Source organism: Antechinus flavipes, chromosome 4 (genome assembly GCF_016432865.1).
Source record: "Antechinus flavipes isolate AdamAnt ecotype Samford, QLD, Australia chromosome 4, AdamAnt_v2, whole genome shotgun sequence".
NCBI classification, from domain to species: domain Eukaryota; kingdom Metazoa; phylum Chordata; class Mammalia; order Dasyuromorphia; family Dasyuridae; genus Antechinus; species Antechinus flavipes.
The window spans coordinates 117,794,678-117,816,570 of record NC_067401.1 but is presented as its reverse complement, the minus strand read 5'-3'; the positions used below and the strand labels follow the sequence as shown (position 1 = coordinate 117,816,570).

The window sequence follows — 21,893 nt, the reverse complement described above, 5'->3', positions numbered from 1 at the left end:
TCATTCGTAGCAAAAAAAAGAGCAAAAGGGAAATTGAATAGTTTGACCTCATTATTATTATCATTTTTATCGTAGGAAGTAAAAGTCTTATTCTTTTTTATTAATCCTTCTCTTTTTCTCAAAATGGCTTTTAAAATGACTTTCCTTTTTTTATCCTTAGTATTCTTTATAAACTTCATCTCATTCTGAACTACAGTAGTCCTAACAGTATTTTTTCAGCATCATGCCATGATTTTGTATTCATCCTCCATTACCTTGATTCCATTCATTTCTTTTTAAAAATTTGCATATCCACATTTAGTCTCTTTAGATAATGCCTCCTCTTTCCTCCTCAAAAAAAAGTTTCTCTTTTTATCTTCATAATTCATTCTGAAGGGCATTTTAATCCCTTTTGAACTGATAAGAATTATCCCTCCTGATCTCATAGAATTTAAATCCACACTATTGATAAGAGAAGTGTAAATTAAGACAACTCTTAGGTACTACTACACACTTCTCAGATTGGCTAAAATGAAAGGAAAAGATAATAATGGATGTTGGAGGGGATGTGGGAAAACTGGGACACTAACACATTGTTGGTGGAATTATCAACAGATCCTACCACTTTAGAGAACAATATGGAATTATGCCCAAAGAGCTATCAAATTGTGCATACCCTTTGATCCAGCAGTGTCTTTACTAGACCTATATCACAAAGAAATCATTTAAAAAAGGGAGAAGGACCCACATGTGCAAAAATGTTTGTAGCAGCTCTTTTTGTAGTGACAAGGAACTGGCAACTGAGTGGATGCCCATTAGCTGGAGAATGGCTGAATAAGTTATGGTATATTAATGTTATGGATTAGTATTGTTCTATAAGAAACGATCAATAGGATGTTTTCAGAAAGGCCTGGAGAGACTTCCATGAACTAATATGAAGTGAAATGAGTAGAACCAAAAGAACATAATACGCAGCAACAAGATTGTGTGATGATCAATTCTGATGGACGTGGTTGTTTTCAACAATGAGGTAATTCAGGCCAATTCCAATAGATCTGTGATGGAGAGAGCCATCTGCAGCCAAAGAGGGGACTGTGGGGACTGAGTGTGGATTACAACATAGTGTTTTCACTTTTTGTTATTTGTTTGTTTTTTATTTTCATTCTCATTTTTTTTCTTTTTGATCTTATTTTTCTTGTGTAGGGGTGATAATTGTGGAAATATGTATAGAAGAATTACACATATTTAACATATATTGTATTACTTGCCTTCTAGGGTAGGATGTGGGGGGAAGGGAGGCAAAAAAATTTTGGAACACAAGGTTTTGCAAGGGTGAATGTTGAAAACTATGCATATGTTTTGAAAATAAAAAGCTTTTTTTTTTTTTTAAGGAATTTAAATCTATCTGGTCCTATTCCTTCCTTTTTAAAAACTTAAAATCTGCCCTCCCAAAAGCTAAGTGCATGTAAGAACAGGTCCTGCTTTCGTCTCCTTTCTTATGCTAAATTTTAAGATAAAATAATCACTTTATACCCAAAGCTTTCCTAATTTCTGTTCTACCAACTAGTTCCTCCTTGTTGGTGAAAATTAGGCCCAAGTTAACCATTCTCCTCAATGTTTCCTCCATATTTTGAAGAATGGAAAAATCAACAAAACATTAGATAATTTCCCCTGACCTAGCAAGGACTAATTATTTTATGAATAATTAATGAAGAGAAAGTATAGACAGAATGGTATCCACAAAACACTCTTATTTATTGTATGTCCTCATATAAGTCAGGGTGAAGGTGATTGAAGTTTTGAGATGTTGTCCCATTATTAACTGAGTGGGGCTGATTCCTGTCATCCTATTGAATAATGAGAAACCTGGAAAGTCTTGTTAGCTAATTTCTAATAACTAACTGGCTTAGAACATCCTTCATAGTCAATACCATTCTTTTAAGTCTGACAACTTGCTTGAGAATGTTGAGGTATGGTGGTGACAGCTCAGATCAACTTCTTATTCACAGATTTCTTAAATTCAACAGGGACAAATGCAAATCCATTGTCACAAATGATGGCATCTTTGTAAACTCCCAGTTCTTCATTCAATCAACAAAGAATTTATTATGTACCTACTGTGAGGAAGGCACTATACTAGGTATTTTGCATAAATACAAAGAACAGTAAGACAGTAAGACAGTTCCTTATGTTCTAAAGCAGGGAATTTTAACTTAAGATTCATAAACATCAGATCCCTGAATAAATTTCAGAGAGCTTAGAGAAGAAAAAAAATCTTTATTTTCACTAACCTCTAACTGAAATTTAGGATTTCCTTCAATTATCAATTTTTTTTTAAAAAATCATCATTCTGAAAAGGGATCTAAAGTCTTCACCAGATTTCAAAGGAGTTGATGACACAGGAATCCCTAGTATAAAGTATAGCACAACAAAAAGCACACAGAAAAAAATCTGTTAAGAATTTTCTATAATTTTAATGGATAGCAGCCCTGGACACTGCTCCCCAGTAGCAGAAACCAAATAATTTTGAAGAAATTTGTGCTACTCCTAAGCAATTAACGGAAACTTCTCTATGAAGAAACCATATTGCAGATTTTACAAATCACCTTCCATCAAATTTGTAAGAATTAATAACTAATTATTAATATGCCATAACCTAAATTTGCTTCTATCTTATACTTTCCACCATTTACATATAACAAATATTGCATAATGCTGAAGTATCTCAGGCTTTACTGTCATGTAAATGATCAAGGTCACCTACACCCACTCTTCAACTTTTCACCTTCTGCTTTGGTTTGTTGTTGTTTTTTGTTGTTCAAGTATATCTAAATCTTTGTGACCCCATTTGAAGGTTTTCTTGGCAAAGATACTGGAGGGGTTTGCCATTTCCTTCTCCAGCTCATTTTACAGATGAGGAAACTGAGGCAAATGGGGTAAATTATTTACCCAGGGTCACATAGCTTACCTATAGAAGTCCAAATTTGAATTCAGGACGTTGAGTCTTTCTGACTCCATCCAGACCTGGAACTCTATCTACTTTGCCATCTAGCTATACCATTACTCTGATTATAGTAATCAAATCAATTTTATTATTGCCTCTAGAAAAGTCATCATAGTTGATTCTCTGTGTATGAACTCATCTCTCCCTTTCCTATCCACCATACCTCTATTTATTTTGTCTTCCCTATTAGGGTGCCAGCTTCTTGAAGGCAAGGCTTTCTCTTTTGTATTTGTATGCCTAGGATTTAGCATGGTGCTTATAATATAAGAAAAAGAAATGAATGCATTCGTTCAGGTTGAGTTTGAAGGTCTGGATGATATTCATCTAGAATTATATTAAGAAATTATGAAATCAAAATAAAAACAGGTCAGGAGTCCTGTGGAGTATAGACATAGATTTTGCAATCATTTGTTTAAATAATTAATACTTTAAATAATTAAAACTGTCAGAGTATATTAAATTGCCAGAGGGAATGAGAAAAGTGAGGTGAGGAGACAGAAAAACCAGAAGAGGAAAATAAGGAAGAAGAAAAATAGGAGAAGGAGAAAAGAAGAAGAGGAGAAGAAAGAGAATAATGAAAAAAAAGGAAAAAGAAAGAGGAAAAAAAAAGAGAACAGAAGGAGGAAGAAGAGAAAAAGGAAAAGAAGACAGAAGCTGAAGAAGAGGGAAAGGAAGATAAAAAGAGAAGGGAAAAAGAAAAGGAGAGGATATATAGGAGGAGAAAGAAGGAGGAAAAAGAGAAAGAGGAGACAGAGAAAGAAGAGGAAGAATAGACAGAAAAAGAAAAAGAGAAGGTGGAAGAGGAAAAGAACAAAAAGAAGGGAAGAAAGAAGAAGTGAACTGAAAGGAGGAAAGATAAACAGAACTGTCAGAAAAACCCATGAAAGTGAGACAGAAAAGGAACTGTCCACAATATAAAGGAAGACCATGGGAGGAATAATTAAAAAAAAAAAGTTAACAATCTCTGCTTTATATGAATCCCAAGGATCAAAACAATAAACATCAAATTCATCAATACATCCCAAAGTAGTCATTTTAAGTGTAGTAGCAACTAATAACCAATTCTGACAAAATTTATCAGTGTGGGGCCCCATGGAGTGGGTTTTAGTACTTTTATTCAGGGTTTTAGAGGAAACCATTAGAAATATATATTACTATAGCACATAAACCTATATCTGGTGTGTTCCTCCAATATAGATGAGCTAGTTTATATCAATTAGCTTTTATAAAGAAATATTGATTGAGAGGTTTAGCAAGGACATAAGTACAAAATATCCCTCTGAACTGGGAGCTATACTCTCCCTCTGCATCTACTCAATCCCTGGGGAGGGTGAAAACAATCAGTAAACATTTATTAAGCTCCTACTTAGTTCCAGAGATTGTGCTAAGTGCTTAAGCATACAAAAATAGGCAATAGATACTCCCTATTCCCAAGGAGCTCATAATCTAATGAGGTAAACTTTAAGTAGTAGGAGAAAATTTTTTTCTCCCAAAGGAAGGCTCATTTTGCTTCCTTCACAAGTATTTAAAAAGTGCTTTAAAGTTTACAAAGCACTTTTATTAACTGTTTTCACAATATCACTACAAAACAGCTATTACAAATATTATCATCCACATTTTAGGATAAAACAATGAAGACTCAGAAACATCAAGGGTTAATAAGTGTTGGAAAAAGAATTTGAACTCAGTTCTTGCTGACTGCAAACACAGAACCCCTTGTTTCCAACCTTCTAATATGACACCTTCATTCTTTCTTGGAAAGTCCTGCCACCATCTTCTTTACATAAATTCATTGATTTATATTAAGGATATGATTATTATTAGGATAAGCTCAAATGAGTTAAGCATTTGATTGCTGCATGTATATAAAGAACTGACATATTGCAAACCTTAGAATACCATATAAATGTCAGTTCTTATTTTGACTATTATGACAATCATCATTTAGCAAGCAGTTTGGGGTAGTGAATAGGGTGCTAGGCTTAATGTCACTAAATCTGGGATCAAATCCCAGCTCAGACATAATATTAGTTTCAATATTATGGGCAAGCCTCTCTCAGAAATTGTTTTCTCATATGTAAGATGGAAGATGTACTACCTACTTTATAAGGTTATTTAGAGAAAAGTATTTTATGGACCCTAAGATGTCACAGAAATGTGATTTAGGAGCATTCTTTTCTTTAAAAAAATTAATTTAGTAAGAGCAATTCCTCAATTGATAAATGGTTAAAAGATATAAATTAGTGGTTTTCAGAAGAAAAAAATCAAAGCTATCAATAGTCACTTGAAAAAAAATACTCTACATCACTATTGATTAGAAAATGCAAATTAAAACAGTTCTAAGGTACCACCTTACACCCATCAGATTGGCTAACATTTAAGAAAATTAAAATTAACAAATGCTAGGGAAGATGTGGAAAAAATACATACTAGTGCATTATTGATGGTATCATAAAATGATCCAACTTGTAGAGAGTGGAATTCTGAAAAGGTGTACTTGAATCAAGGATAGCAGGGTGCTTATAATTAAGCACTTATTCAGTGTGAGATAATGGCTCTCTAAATATATACTTAATGTGATATGGTGATGTAATGGTTGCACATGCTCAGCGTGTTGTAGTGATGTAATCATATTGAGGTATTTAAGGGAGTCTCAGACACAGAAGGCTCTCTCAGCCACAGACACAGAGAAGACTCGAGACTCCAGATTCCAGATTCTGGACTCCATCTTTGACCAGCTTTGTGGTGGCTGTCCTGCCTTCATCACTTCTCCACTTAAAGACCAAGACCCATCCTGAGACCCTGCTAGAACTAGCTCAAATATTATACTAACCATTCAGGAGAACAATTTAGAACTCTGCCCAAGGGATCAAAAAACTGTGCATAGCCTTTAATCCAGCAATACAATTGCTAGTTCTCTATCTTTAAAAAAAAAAAATCAAAGAAAATGGAAAAGGATCAATATGGAAAAAATGTTTATAGCAGCTTTTTGTTTTTTTTGATGGCAAAGAATTAGGAATTAAATGGAATCAGTGGGGGAATGGCTAAACATATGAATGTGATGGAATACTATTCTATCTTAAGAAATGATGAGGTATTTAATATATATTGAATTATCTGTCATCTAGGAAAAAGGGTGGGAAAAAGGGAGGGAAAAAGTTTGAAACACAAGGTTTTGCAAGAGTGAATGCTGAAAATTATCTATGCATATGTTTTGAAAATAAAAGGTATTAATTAAAAAAAATGATGAGGGGGGAAAGAAATGATGAAGGGGATAGTTTTAGAAAAACTTAAAAAGATTTATACAAACTGATGCAAAGTGAAGTGAGCAGAACCAAGAGAACATTGTATACAGTAATAGAAATATTGTGATAATGATCAACTTAGAAAGACATCTAATAGATATAGTGATCCAAAATAATTCCAAAGGATTTATGATGAAAAATGCTATCCACCTCCAAAGAGAACTAATGAACTCTTAGTCCAAATTAAAGCATCATTTTCTTACTTTTTTTTTTTTGCAATATGGCTAATTTGGAAATATGTTTTACATAACTTCATATAATAGGCATCATATTTCTTGTCTTTACAATGGATGAGAGAGAGATTGGAGAGAGGGAGGTAATAGCAATATTGTAATAATGACCAACTAAGAAAGACTTTTCTACTCTATTGGATACAGTGATCAGAGATAATTCCAAAGGATTCATGATGAAAAATTCTATCCACCTGTTAAGGGGCAGGTCAATTCTCTGAGAGCCTCCACAGCTGGGGATCATAACATCTGAAGGAGTTGCAAAGCAGCCTTTCTGACACAGGTGTTGCAGACTGAGAATGAGATAAATTGGAGGCAGAGGCAAGAGGAGAAAGGTTAGACAATGCAATGGCCTCTCAGAGAGGTCAGAGAACAGCAACTGCCTCTCAGTCTCCTTGTATCATTTTTCTCACACAAGGAGATCCATTCTGGATTGGATCCCCAGCAGCCATTGTCAGATGGCTCCCATGTATTCCAACAGCTCTCCTGTGTATTCCAACATCCACCTCCAAAGAGAATTGATGAACTCTCAGTCTAAATTAAAGCATCTTTTTTTTTTTACTTTTTTTTTTTTTTTTTACAACATGGCTAATTTGAAAATGTTTCATATAATTTCATATTTCTTGCCTTTCATGGATGGGAAAAGAGTTGGAAGGGGAGAGAGAGAGAGAGAGAATTTGGAATTGAAAATAAATTTTTCAAAAAATTTTAAGTCTTTCCAGTGATCACCAAAAAAAGAGGATCTGAAATCCTTCCTAATTTAAAATCCTTAAAAGCAGAGTAGGGAGGCAATGTTATCCAGTGGATAGAGTACTAACACTGGAATCAAAGGCTCTAGCTTCAAATCTTTTCAAATTCCTTACACTTTCTGGACCTTGATCTTTTTATTTGCAAAATAAGGGCATTAGACTAATTGCCCTTTGGGATTTCCTCCAACTGTAAATCTATAATTGTATGAGTTTAAAATATTAAGGGCCCTTCAAGTAAAATGTAGCATCCTTTTCCTAATCACACTTTTATGAAATGATTAAAAAAAAAGTTGCCAGCTCTGATTTATTTCCAAACTTTAAAAATTTAGAAAAGTTATTACTTTTCTCCTGGGCTTTTTTTTAGGGGGCGGGGGTGGGGGTGGGTTTCTATAGTCTTTTGCAACATGACTAATAGGGAAATATATATTGCATGATTACACATGTATAACCTATATCAAATTGCTTGAGGAGGAGGAGGGAGAAAATTTGGAACTAAAAATTTAAAAAAAGAATGCTAAACCTTGTTTTTACACATAATTGGGGAAAATAAAATATTATTCAAAAAAATTGGAGACAGTGAATAAACCATTGTTCTAGAGGGATATAGGCAAAGGGTGGAGCATTCTCTTCTCCCATTTACAAAAGCCCAATAAAAAGTGAATTTGGCAGCTACTATTCCTTCAGGACCAGATCAGGAGGTTAATGAAATTGTTTGTATGGATTTAATTTATCATTCTTAGTCATAGAAAATAGGCTATTCTGGTTATAGAAAGTAATGTCTCCATTGATTTTCAGAAGGTATAAACAATCATAAAACACTGGGACCTAAATTAGGGATGAAAGAGTATAGCTTCTAGGGGAAAATAGCAGTGATTTTGGGGGGCTTCTATTCTGGCAATTTGATTCCAAAATCCTCTGGTTTTGCCCCACCCACACCCACATCCAAGCTAAGAATGCTTTTATTCTGACAATCTCTCTGATTCTGAATACATCACTCCTCAATTCAATGTTGATTGATAATCTGGTCAGTGAGAATTAATTCAGGAGATCATGCCTCTGGGACATAGAATTAGCATGTCAGTGATAGTGCCTTCTTGCTTGTTTTTCTGCTGAATTCTCTTGGAATTTAGTTTTCTTGTAATTTCTTACAATTATAATAAACTTTGCCCCTTGACAAGGAAATGAGTTCAAGCCTGCAAACTTTTGAGGCATTTTATATCTTAAATAAAATATTAGCAAAGAGATTACAGAAAATCATCCCCAGGATAATACACCATGATCAAGTAGAATTTATACCAGGAATGAAGGGCTGGTTCAATATTAGGAAAATTATTGGCATAATTGAGACACTTCATGACACTGGCCTATGATACTAAACTTTTGGATTCCTCTTTCCAACTTCAACTGGGAGAAATTGAGAGTTTCTTCCTGTTTGGGACAAAAAAGGCCTACTCAAATTGACTATTACTACTACAGAGATGACTCACAGAAAGCCCAATTATTTATTAGAATCTCAAGAAGCGGACCCCATCCTGGTCTGTGAGCCAAATTCACAGCAGGAGAGAGCTACTCCTTTGAAAATGTTCACAGCTTTTATACATTTCAGACAAAGAACCCACCATTTATACGTTGTAATTGGTCTTTATTGCCCTATTTGGTCAGTGGAATGTAGTAGACAGGGTGATATACAGCTTCTGCCTGTAATCCCTTCTTTGGACAATGGAATGCAATCCAGGCCTTATCTGACTGGGACCTATAGGCTTGATCTACTTTAGCTAACAGTCTCTGATCAATATGTGCTTAATCTGTAAATTCTTCACCTTTCCATACATTCCTATCAAAAACTAAAAACTCTCAGGTTTAAGATCTAAGCATTTAAAGTTAAAATATATAAATTGCATATATACATTAAATAAAATATATTCCAATGAAAAAAAATCAAAAGTGACTTTGAAATTAATTCAAGCAAATATATTTTTTCTTTGACATCATACATTCCATTACTGGTTCCTGCTGTACGAGATAAAGTGAGATCTTTCAAGACAGTTGTAAAAATCGAGTAAGGCTTCATCTGTTTCAAAGTTTGAGTAGGCCTGAAGGACTTTAAGCATTAAGTCAAGGGCATACTTAGTGTCTCCTCCCTGCTATCCCCTCCCTGTTAACTCCCTAAGGGCATTCTTAAGCCCCCTTCTTGTTATCCTCCCTATTTCAACCAAATATGGGCAACTATGTACTTATTGGTCAAGTTCAATTTCTTGGGTAGTTCCCAAGTTTAGAATGTAAGATCCTCAGCCAATAAGGATGAGGGTCAGTGGTGGGAGGGGGAATTTGCGTTAGGGAATAAAAGCATTGACCCTGCCCCCCTACAGTGCTTCCTCCATTCGATTGTCTGCTCGATGGTTGGGATTCCCGATTTTCACAAGAACGTATAATAAACTTTGCTTTGCTTCTAGAGATCTCTCCAGTCTTTTTTATTAAATGATTTCTGACCCACACACTGCTTTATCAAAAACCTAGTGGAAAGATAAGTATTTTGCTTACAGAACCGAAAAGACCTACATGTGGGATAGCATAGCAGCATTAAAACACTTTATTTTCAATGGTGATAGATTTGTTTATAAAACATTCTGTGTCATACATTAGTCAGTCAATAGACATTTCTCAAACACGTATTATATGCCAGGAATTATGCTAACCACTGGGGGTACAAAGAAAGGCAAACAACAGTCCTTATCCTCAAAAAGCTCATGTCACATCATATATTAAAAGCTAATCATATTTTTTTAATGTGGTAGAGGCTTTCTCCTGTCCCAACCTCATCCCCAGGCTCTTAGCATATTCAATTGCTAATCCTGGTTCCAGGCAACCTAGCAGAAACAAGACTCCCTTTAGTTTCTACATTGTTGCTATCAACAGGCAATTACAATTTCACAAAACTTATGTGAAAACTAGCTTTATTATAAGGGAAATAAACATGCTAGTGTTACCCAAGGAATTCCCAATCTATACAGAAGTTTGCACTTTTATCACTATTGGAGAAAGAGAAGAGGGAATATTAGAAATCTCCACTGTACCTCCTCCCCATCCTCGTCCCCACTTCACCTAAGGGGGATGGAAGTGGGGGTGGCGGTGGAGAGGAAGTACAGTAAAGGTAGGAAAAAAGACAAAATCCCTCCCAAAGGGGAGGAGAAAGGAGATGCCAAACATTGCTTTTTCTTTTTTGTTAGATTGTAAAGATAGGAGGCTCTGCTTATCTACAAGGGTCCCAGCTGCACAAACAATTTCTTAGTCTAGTGTAGACTGAGTGGCACCTGTCTTGACTCCCAAAGATACACAGGTAGTCCAGCTTGGGGTACATATAACACATCATGTCAGCAGAGGGGTCTCCTTTCTCCTTGACACATTCAGGGCTTCCTGCATACTCTCGATCCAGTGTTTCTGGAAAAGATGGCAATTCAGAAAGACAAGATCAGGAGACTTCTTTACACTGTTAGGACTAGGAACAGTTATGTATTGCTCTAAACAGGGGATAGGGAGAGAAGTGAAGGACTAATTAATGTTTAAAATACTTTATAGATGCTGTCTCTTTTTCATGTTTATCATTGTTCATCAACGAACCTACCTGTCCTATCGTGCAGAAATTTTTTTGTATAACAAATACATAGATACAGTCTAATAAAACAAATCAGGCTATTGGCCACAAATAATTTAGTGTTCAGTTGAACAAGGAAGGATGCTGAGCAAAATAAGCAGAACCAAGAATACACTGTACACAATAACTGCAAGAATGTACATGATCAACTATGAAAGACTTGGTTCTTCTCAGTGGTTCAGTGATTCAAAGCAATCCCAATAGAGTTTGACAGAAAATGCCATCTGCATCTAGAAAAAGAACTAAGGAGACTGAATGTAAATCAAACCATTATATGATTACTCCTTTTTTCTGGGGGTTTTTTTTCTCTCTCCCATGGTTTTTCTCTTTTGCTTTGATTCTTCTGTCCCATCATGATTCATAAAACAACGTATGTTAAAAAGAAATAAAAAAAGAACAAGGAAGGAATTGAACAAGCATTTGTCAAGAGTTTACTGTGTGCCAGGTACTAAGAAAAGCACTTAACAAATATTATTTCATTTGATTCTCTCAATAACCTCATGACATAAGGGGTATATTGCACACACACCCCTTACAGCTGAAGAAACTGAGGCAAACAGAAGTTAAGTGATTTGTTTAGGGTCACACAACTAACTGTCTAACAGCTGGATTTGTCTAACAGTCAGATCTTTCTGACTCTAGAGACAGTGATCCTATCCAAGAATGCATTCCTGATTTTGCACATCCAATTCATTGTCTCTCTATTAAGAGGTATTTCATTATTAGTCTTTTGAAATCATGATTAGTCACTCTTTTAGTCAAAGTTCTAAATTCCGAATTTCTTCTCTTCACATTATTATGATCATCAAATAAATTGTTTTCCTGGTCCTTTTCACATTGCTCTGCCTGAGTTCATACAAGTTTTATTTCCATATTTCTCTGACTATCATATTTCTTATTTCTTATAATACAATAAAATTCCATTTTACTCCTATTTGCTGAGCCACTCACTAACTGATAGTTTCCAGTTCCCTGCCATAGTAAAATCATTAGAGATAAAATCAATGAGTTTGATTACACAAGGATAATAGAATTTTACACATCAAAAAGCAACATCTCTAAAATACCAAGAAAAGAAAAAGATGGGGGAAAATATTTATAATAAATATGCCAGATAATGAATGATCTGGCATCCAAAACTACAAAGGAAATATACACAGCTAAAAGTATAACATAGCATGCACTCTCTAATGGCAAAATACGTAAAGATATGTATTGTTATAAATATTCTTGTACAAATGGATCTTTTCCCTCTCTCCTTGACCTCTTTGCTCTATATGCTTACCAGTATTATTGTGCCAAAAGAGAAGTTTAGGACTTTTTAAAAATATAGTTCCAAATTGTTTGTTAGAATGGTTGAACCAATTTACAATTTCACGAACAGTGTACTAATGTGCCTTTTCTTCTACTAGTTTTCTTTTTTAATCATCTTTACCAATCTGATGTGTGTGAAGTATTGTGATCTGGATTTCTTTTATTATTAGTGACTGGGAGCATTATCTCATATGGTAATTGATCACCTTTTTTTTTTTCATTTGTGAATTGCTTGTTCATATTCTTTGATCACTCATCTGTTAGGGGAACGACTCTTATTCTTATATATTTATATAATTTTTGTGCGTGTATGTGACTTGAGGCTTAAGTCTAAGCATTTTGTTAAGTTACTCATTGCTTCCTGTCAAAGAAGTAAGGATGGTGAGAACTTGAGAAAGAAAAGTTATTCTTTCTTCTGGTTCCAGCTTTTGGAAAGGCCATATGTCATTCTACATTCTCTTCAATGAGAAGACCCTGGAAGAGAAAGACTCTGGGAAGAAACCAACATGTAGAGGAGCTAGTTCCTCAAGCACTCAAGTACTCAAGATGTATTGTCTGGCATAATCTAATATGTATAATTTCTATGTATTCCATTTGCTATTGGCTTGAATTAAAGGGTTTATTTGCTCTTCACTATGAATGATAGTCTTTGTAGAATTGGTATTTGAGGAGAAAGGAGTCAAGCTTTCAGATATAGCTTGGACTTCTTCCAAATTCAGAAAAAAAAATTCAAATTATTTGTGCTCTTCTGATTCTAAATACATTAATTTTATATGTGAAAAGCTTTTTTGATTTTATGTAATCAAAATTATTTTGTCTTTTGTGATCATATTCTTTTTTTTCTAGGTAATAATTGTTCCTTTTGCCATAGTTGGGAAAGATAACTTCTTTCCTTTGTTCTTCATTTGTGTGTGTGTGTGTGTGTGTGCGTGTGTGTGATACTTGATCTTGAAACCATTTATTTGAAGTTTATTGTGATATATGGTGTAAGGTGCTGGTCTAAATTTTTTTTTGTCAGACCATTTTCTAGTTTCTCCAGAAGTACATCAAATAAAGGGAGTCTTTTCCTCAGTAGTTAGTGTCTCTGAATTTACCAAAGAGTACACTACCATGTTCAAGTGCTTGTACAGCTTGTTTACCTAATCCATTCCATCAATCAACATGTCTATTGTAGCTCATGCTCTGAATCTATTCTCATAACCCCAACTTGAACTTGCAGGTTATTCCTCAGAGTATAGGTACTAATTATTCTGCTATTTGGTTTTAGAAGACTTTATTTTATTTTTTTTTCATTAAAGGTTTTTGTTGGAATCCTTACAAACTGTTAATTCATTAGAGTTGATAGAGACAACAATTATCTAATTTAGTATGGTTCAGTATGATTGATCTGATCTTACAAGGAGAAGTTATGGGGCAGAACTTGAAACAAAGTACTAAGTGGAACTGATAGAAACAATGCTTATGTTCACACCTTTGGAGAGTTCATATAAGCAAGAAGCTCTCAGGGCTAGACACAGGGGACTCTGGGAGGAAGCCCACAAGCCCACTCTTGGAGGTGGAGTCAGATTCATTCCAACTTTCACCTTGTGCTAGCTGGAGACATTTGTAGTTGAGCTAGAGGCAAAAGACTAGCAATGAGAACACTCGGAACCAAGGAAAGCTGAGGCCTCTAAGAAAGCTACCCGGGCCTAAGGAAGGAAAAAACAAATGTTTGGATTTTATCAGCAGCTGTATTTGTAGTAATTATTACTCTGAACTGAAATTAAGGCTGCCTCCAGAAAACCTCCCCAAGAAACCTGCTCCCAGAGAGAACCATCACATTATACAAAAGAAGAGAACACTACATTTTGGCACCCTGAATGTGGGACTGATAGGACCTTGATTCCAGTGGAAAAGTCTCCTCAACCCAGAAATTAAGGTGAGTACAGCAAAGAAATTTTGTTAAAAGAGTTAAAGTAGAATTTCAACTAAGATGGGACAGATGTTTAGAAAACATCTTCTGTTTTTGTTCAAAGAAAATGTTTAGAGAGCATTGTAAAAGTTATGAAAAGCCAAGGTTTGATTATAATTTTGCAGCAGATCACTGAACTTTTAGAAAATGTAAAGCACACATGTCCTTGTTTCTCTATGGAAAAAGAATTGGATCTAGAGGAGTAGAAATTAGTAGGAGAGGATTTTTGTCAATTATATAATAAAAATGGACCTGATTCAATTTCCAAAGACATACTTAATAAGTGTTAAAATAAGGAAAAAGAAGAAAGAGCAGGAGGGGGAGGTGCCAACTAAACTAGGTGAAAAGGAGGAAGAATCAGATAAGAATGGAGTTAAGTACAATTTGGAGTGTGATACTTCACAGCAGGAGAAATTAGATCATTCCTCATCTCATGATCCTCCCCCCTCAATTAACCCTTCATGAGTGGAGGGAGAAGGAAGGGGGGGAGAGGGAGTAATACAATCAGAACCACCTATTAAGGAGCCTGACAATATTAGAAAAAGCATTGATTCAGGCAAAAAATTAAGGAGAAGATATATCTGATTTTATAAATGCATACCCTGTGATCGAAGAGCTTGACTCTTCAGGTCAAAAAGGAAGACGATACACTCCTTTTAATTTGGAAAAAATTAAAGATTTGAAAAAGGGATGCGCTCTTTATGGGGCTACGTTATCTTATGTTAAGATATTACTAGGTAATTTGTCTTATGAAATCTTAACCCTGAACGATTGGAAATCCATAGCTAAAACATGTTTAGAACCAGGACAAAATTTGTTGTGGCTTTCGGAGTTTCATGAATTATGTAGGATTCAAGCCCAATGCAATAGACAAACAGGAGCTAATGTACAAATAGCTTTTGACCAACTAGCTGGTGAAGGTCAGTATGGTAAGAATTCAGAACAGATTTATTATCCCATACCAGTGTATGAGCAAATTTCTAAGGCTGCAATAAAAGCTTGGGATTCCCTCCCAGGACAAAAAGATCAAGGGGAAGCCTTCACAAAAATAGAGCAAGGTCCCAATGAACTTTTTGCAGATTTTGTGGGACAAAATTTGCAAACAGCTGTCATAAGAACCATTGGAGATAAAGCAGCTACAGAAATAATGACCAGACATCTGGCTAAGGAAAATGCCAATGAGATTTACAAAAGAATTATATGAAGACTAGACAAAGATGCTCCTTTAGAGGAAACCTTAAGGTGTTATGTCACAGTGGGCACAAATGCTTATTATACCCAAACTATGATGAACATGGAAAGACAGGGTCCTTCTTGGCAAGGGACTTCTAGAGAAACTCGTTGATGTTTTCAGTGTGGAAAAGTTGGACAAAATTAGAGCTCATTGTAGATATGGAGATAGAGTGAGAAGATAGGGTGAGAGAAAACCCCAAACCCCATGTCCAAAATGTAACCAAGGCTTTCATTGGACCTCTGAATGCAGATTGACCCAGAGAAATGAGAGGCAGAGCCCAGCCCCAAGATATCAATCAAAAGACAGGTGGGGCATGATAGTAGCTGAGGTTACACCCAGAGAGTCTTTGGAGGGGCAGGACTGATGTGATCAATCAGCCTAAAATTAATCACATGGCACAAAGAGATTACATGATCAACCAGCAGAAAGATTACAGTTGGGGAGAATACAGGTCTTTTAATTCAACAGGTCAGTGTCCAGTGCAAACAGCTTCAATGTAATTGCCAGATGATGATGAGAAATCCCAAAAGTGGTAAATAGAAGGGAATTAAATAGGTTAACTGTTTGGGGAAGAGGGTTTGCTTGTATTTCTACAGGTGGAGAAAGAATCAGATGGGTGCCAACGAGCTGTATTCGCCTTGTCCATCAGAAAGAGACAGAAAGAGAGAAAAGCCTCAAAACAAAGGAGAAGATTTAAGAAACATCTGATACTGAAAGAGCATGGCCGACAATGAGACTGTTAAAAGAACTTTAAAATCTTCAGAAATCATTGGATTCCTTGAGATGAAAAATTATTGATAAAGACTGATTGCAGGACTTGAAAACCAGTAGGAATCATTGGATTCCTTGAGATGAAAAATTGTTGATGAGATTATTGCAGTACTTCAAAGCTTACAGGAATTATTGAATTCCTGGCACATGAACTGATAGACAATGGATTCCTTTGGGACTATTTCTAGGACTTATGAACATGTATAATTCTGTATGTTGATTCATGTTATTTATTACATCACTACTAGCCTGTGTTATATCGCAATGTGCTTATGTAACTATGTGTAATGCCTCCCATATTGATGGATTTATGTGTACCTGTTTCAAGTGAGCCCCTTTAGAAACCCGCTAATCTGATTTGATTTCCCATTTCCTTTGGTATTGTCATCTCCCTTCCTGAGATGTCAGGGAGGTCATGACCACCTATGTTCTAAATCAAAAGAAAGTGAGATCTGTTGGAATCCTTCCAAACTGTTAACTCATTAGAGTTGATAGAGACAATAATTATCTAATTTAGCATGGTCCAGTACGATTGATCTGATCTTACAAGGAGATGTTATGGGCCAGAACCTGAAACAAGGTACTAAGTGGAACTGATAGAAACAATGCTTGTGTTCACACCTTTAGACCTTATATGACCTTTGTGTCATATAAGCAAGACACAGAGCACTCTGGGAGGAAGCCCACTCTTGGAGGTGGAGTCAGATTCATTTCAACTTTCACCTTGGTGCTGGCTGGAGACATTCAGAGCTGAGCTAGAGGCAAAAGACTAGCAATGAGAACTCTCGGAACCAAGGAAAGCTGAGGCCTCTAAGAAAGTACCTGGACCCAAGGAAGAAGAATATAAACATTTGGATTTTATCAGCTGGCTGTATTTGAGGTGATTTTTATTCTGAACTGAAACTAAGGCTGACTCCAGAAAACCTCCCCAAGAAACCTGTTCCCAGAGAGAACCATTATATTATAAAGAAGAGAACACCACAGTTTTTATTTTCAAAATATATGCATGATAATAGTTGCACAAACATGTATGGATATATTGGACTTAACATATATTTCTACCATGTTTAACATATATTGCATTACTTGCATCTAGGGGAGGGTGTGGGAGAAGGGAGGGAAAATTGGAACACAAGGTTTTGCAAGGGCTAATGTTAAGAATTGTCCATGCATATGCTTTGAAAAATAAAAAGCTCTAATAAAAAATATGTGCATGGATAAAAGAGTCCCAAAGAAAATGGACTTACATTTAGAGCAAAGGTGGGAAAAGGCCATACCTCTTCTTAAATTTCTTAAGATATTCCTTTTAAATATGGTATTGCTTTCCATTTGGTTCCTTGAAAATCTGGAGAACCTATTTTTGGTGTATTTAGTTTGCCCTCAGTTCCCAATGCAGACATTTTCTCCAGTTACTATTCTTCCCAGAACTCTGAAAGAAGACTGAATGAAAAGTCCAAAGCCTCTGACCCTCCAAAGTTCACAAGATTGCCCTGTGGTCAAGGGTGGAGAAGAAGACAAAATTTTTCTCTTTCCCATCCTGAAAGGATTTCCTCTCAGTGTTTTCACTAGAGTATTCTTTCCTCTGTACTGCCAGATGCTGGGAAGTTTGAATTTTGAATTAGCTTGCTATTTTTTTTTGAATTTTTCATATTTATTTTTATTTTTTTAAAATAACTTTTATTGACAGAACACATGCCAGAGTAATTTTTTACAACATTATCCCTTGCACTCACTCACTTCTGTTTCAATTTTTCCCCTTCCTCCCTCCACCCCCTCTCCCAGATGGCAAGCAGTCCTATACATGTTAAATATGTCACAGTATATCCTAGATACAGAAGGTAGAAATAACCTGAGAAGAAAAACCAAAAAGCAAACAGTTTACATTCATTTCCCAGTCTTCTTTCTTTGGGTGTAGCTGCTTCTGTCCATCATTGATCAATTGAAACTCAGTTAGGTCTCTTTGTCAAAGAAATCCACTTCCATCAGAATACATCCTCATACAGTATCATTGTTGAAGTGTATAATGATCTCCTGGTTCTACTCATTTCACTTAGCATCAGCTCACGTAGGTCTCTCCAAGCCTCTCTGTGTTCATCCTGCTGGTCATTTCTTACAGAAGAATAATATTCCATAACATTCATATACCACAATTTACCCAGCCATTCTCCAGTTGATGGGCATCCATTCATTTTCCAGTTTCTAGCCACTACAAATAGGGCTGCCACAAACATTTTGGCACAATCATGTCCCTTTCCCTTCTTTAGTATCTCTTTGGGGTATAAGCCCAGTAGTAGCACTGCTGGATCAAAGGGTATGCACAATTTGATAACTTTTTGGGCATAATTCCAGATTGCTCTCCAGAATGGTTGGATTCGTTCACAACTCCACCAACAATGCATCAGTGTCCCAGTTTTCCCACATCCCCTCCAACATTCATCATTATTTTTTCCTGTCATCTTATTGGCTTGCTATTTTATAGCAGCCCCATAGGATGTGATCCAAATCTTCAAAACAATCACACATCCTATGAGGCACCATTCTATTTCATCCTATGGTTTTCATGATTTCTCATCTAAGCTATTGCCCTTGATTGACTGATTCCATGGAATTATCCAGACCTTCTTCATAACTAGTTCATATCTTTGATTAATTGATTGTTTGAGAGTCCAGGTGATCCCTCTACTCTTACACTATTTTTTTTTAATAATAACCTTTTATTTTTGAAATACATGCAAAGATTGTTTTCAACATTCACCCTTGCAAAGCTTTGTCTTATGCCATTTTTTAACTGATTTCAAATAATCTTCATGTTTTCTACTTTATAATATAATTTGACATCTTGTACTGTTAGGCTTTTTTCATTCTACTTTTGTTCATTATTTCTCTTAAAATTCTTTTGTTCCTATAGATAAATGTAATTTTTTTCTAGATCTATAAAATAAGCTTTTGTTAGTTTTTTTGGAACAGTACCAAATCTATAAGTTAATCCATTTTGATTATATTGTCAAGGCCCAACTACAAGCAATCAATATTTTTCTAGTTACTTTTCTTCTTTTACATCTGTAAAGTATTTTACAATTGTTTTCATATAAATCCTAGGAATGTGCTGGTAGACAGATTCCCAGGTAATTTATACACCTTATAGTTACTTTGAATAGAATTTCTTTTTTATCTCTTTTCTCTTGAATTTGTTAGTAATATACAGAAAAGCTAATTATTTTTACTTCTGTTAATCCTGATATTTTATTAAATTTATTAATTATAAAATTAATTTTAGTTGAATTCAGAAGTTTGTTAATTTATTCATCATATCACTTGCAAATAGCATTCGTTGTGTTTTTGCTTTGTCTGTAGCTATTTCCTGAATTTCTTGTCTTATCGCTATAGTCAGCATTTCTAAAACTACATTAAATTATAATGGTAACAATATGTATTCTTTCTTGATCCCTAATTATATCAAATAGATTTCAAGTGTTTCTTCACCAGTTCTTGGTTTTTGAGAGATACTACATATCATTCATTTTGAGAAAAGGTTAATTTATTCCCATGCTTTCTAGCATTTTAACATAAATAAATGTTGTATTTCATCATATGCTTTTTCTGTATTTATTGATATAATCATGTAATTTTATTGTTTTAATTATTAAAAGAACCTATTATAATTTTTTTAATGGTGAACCATCTCTGCATTCCTAATATATATCCAATATAATTATAGTTTATAATCTTTTGATTATATTGTGAGAGCCTTTTTGTTAATATTTGTAGGGAATCCCAATAAGGAATCTCAGTGAGTCTCAGACATGCCTTTGTGTAAATTTGTTTACTGAGAACTTTGAAATGTACTTCTAGCTATTTGATAAATCTCAGGAAGCATCAGGAAGATTGGCTATTCTCTTGGTGCTTTTATTTATGAATAACCTTTATGGCTAGCCTATGTTAACTCCAGAAACCTAACCAATTCTTGGAGTAAACACAATCCTCCTAAAGGAATAAACAAATATTCTCTTTAATGGACCTCTTGCAATAGAGCATCCCTGTGCCTTAGGGGAGCTACTCTGTCTAAAGGTCACATATCAACTGAGAATATTTAGAGTAGTGCTTTCTTTATTCTAAGTCTATAAAAACCCCTCAGTGGAAAGGTATTTTGAGAGCCCAGTTAGGAAGTTGGCACCACTTGCCTAATACCCACTCTGAATAGCTGTATTTCAAGCTCTACCAGCTATTGGAATCCAGATGTTGGAACTTCCTTGAAGTGGTGAAGATGTATGTTGTATGTTGGCTACTCTCTGTTTCTTACATGTCCTGGTGATCACTTTATTTGTTAATTGTACATTTCTTTTATGCTATAAGTTTCCTTTTTTCTTATATCTTGTTTAAATCAAGGTTCTGAGCAGTAATAAACTTGTACCTCTCCTTTTTAAGACTATGTCTGTTGAATGCAAATTCCAAACCTAGGTTAATTCTACAATATTCTACTTGGTATTTTTCTAACAATATTTATTAAAGATATTTATCTATAGTTTTCTTTCTCTGCTTTATCTAATTTTGGTTTCAAAACCACATTTGTTTCATAAAAATAAAAGTAGAGTCCCTTCTTTCCATCTTTTTTCAAATAGTTTATATAGACTTAGAATTATTCTTTAAATATTTGATAGGATTCACTTATGTACCCTCTCTACCTATATATTAGTCTCTGGTCAAGCCTCAATTGGTCATTGTTTGGATCCTGATCAACTCAGGATAAATATAAATAAGTTGTTTCAGTTTTAAACAGAAACAGAATCCTCCCCTCCTGGATTGATTGTTTTGTTTTGTTTGACTAGATGAAAAAGGCTTCATTCTCTGCCCCATTTCTTACCTAGCCTTAATCATTGATCGAACATTGCCTCAGTCAAACTGAGAGCCACTAAAGATCTTACCTTAAGAAGGTCAAAGTCTTCCATTGCATCCAGGGCCATCTCCAGTTGTCTTGCTGTCTATCTGGCCACTGGACTCAGATGGCTCTAGAGGAGAAAATGAGGTTGGTGACTTTGCAGAGCCCACGTTCACTTAAATCCAATTCACTTGCATATCATGGCATCTCCTCCCTAATACCATGGTTGTTTACAAGAAGGAAGGATAACCAACAATAAGAAGAAAACACAAGTTTTCCTGGTACTAAGTGATGAAGTCCTTAATGGTGGGTTGGCAGAGAAAAATTGGAACATTGATAGAATTGATCCCTAAGGCAGGCTGGGAGAAGGCTCTGATAGAGATCAGTTTAACTCTATGGTCCCACACTCTGTGGAGGTCCTCTAGTCAAAAATTCAAGTCATGTCAAACTCCTGAGATCCACCCTCTGTAGGAGTCTTGTACAGCCTCACCTTGTCATGTCTGGTCAGAAATCCCAGTCATGACCCTAAGATTAAAAATTCCCTATAAATATACTTTAGGTCCCATGCATTGGCTCTGCCCTCCTTTGGATCAATCTGCTACCACACTTTGACTTGTCTTTCCCCTTAGCCTTCCCCTATGTCACATAATATATGTCCTAACTCTATGATGTTTCTTCTGACCCACTTTTTCTCCTTATAGCTAACTCGTTTAGGGTGTTAAGTCTCTTTCAGGATTTAGCCAGCCAGCTAAAGGCATGCCCCAACCTCATGGAGTGTTTCCTTTCTCCTGGTAAATGGCAAATTCCACTAGGGAACTTGTCCTTTCC

The 21,893-nt window shown here is 35.3% G+C and overlaps 1 long non-coding RNA gene across 1 annotated transcript in view; it reads right to left on the bottom strand.

Moving 5' to 3' along the window:
- The window catches only part of LOC127559964 (uncharacterized), a 64,947-nt gene extending 43,756 nt beyond the window's left edge, over positions 1–21,191 (bottom strand). Inside the window, exon 1 of the long non-coding RNA XR_007953237.1 lies at positions 21,112–21,191. This is a non-coding gene — a long non-coding RNA (uncharacterized LOC127559964). The remainder of the gene's footprint in view (positions 1–21,111) is intronic.
- Positions 21,192–21,893: the final 702 nt, after the last annotated feature.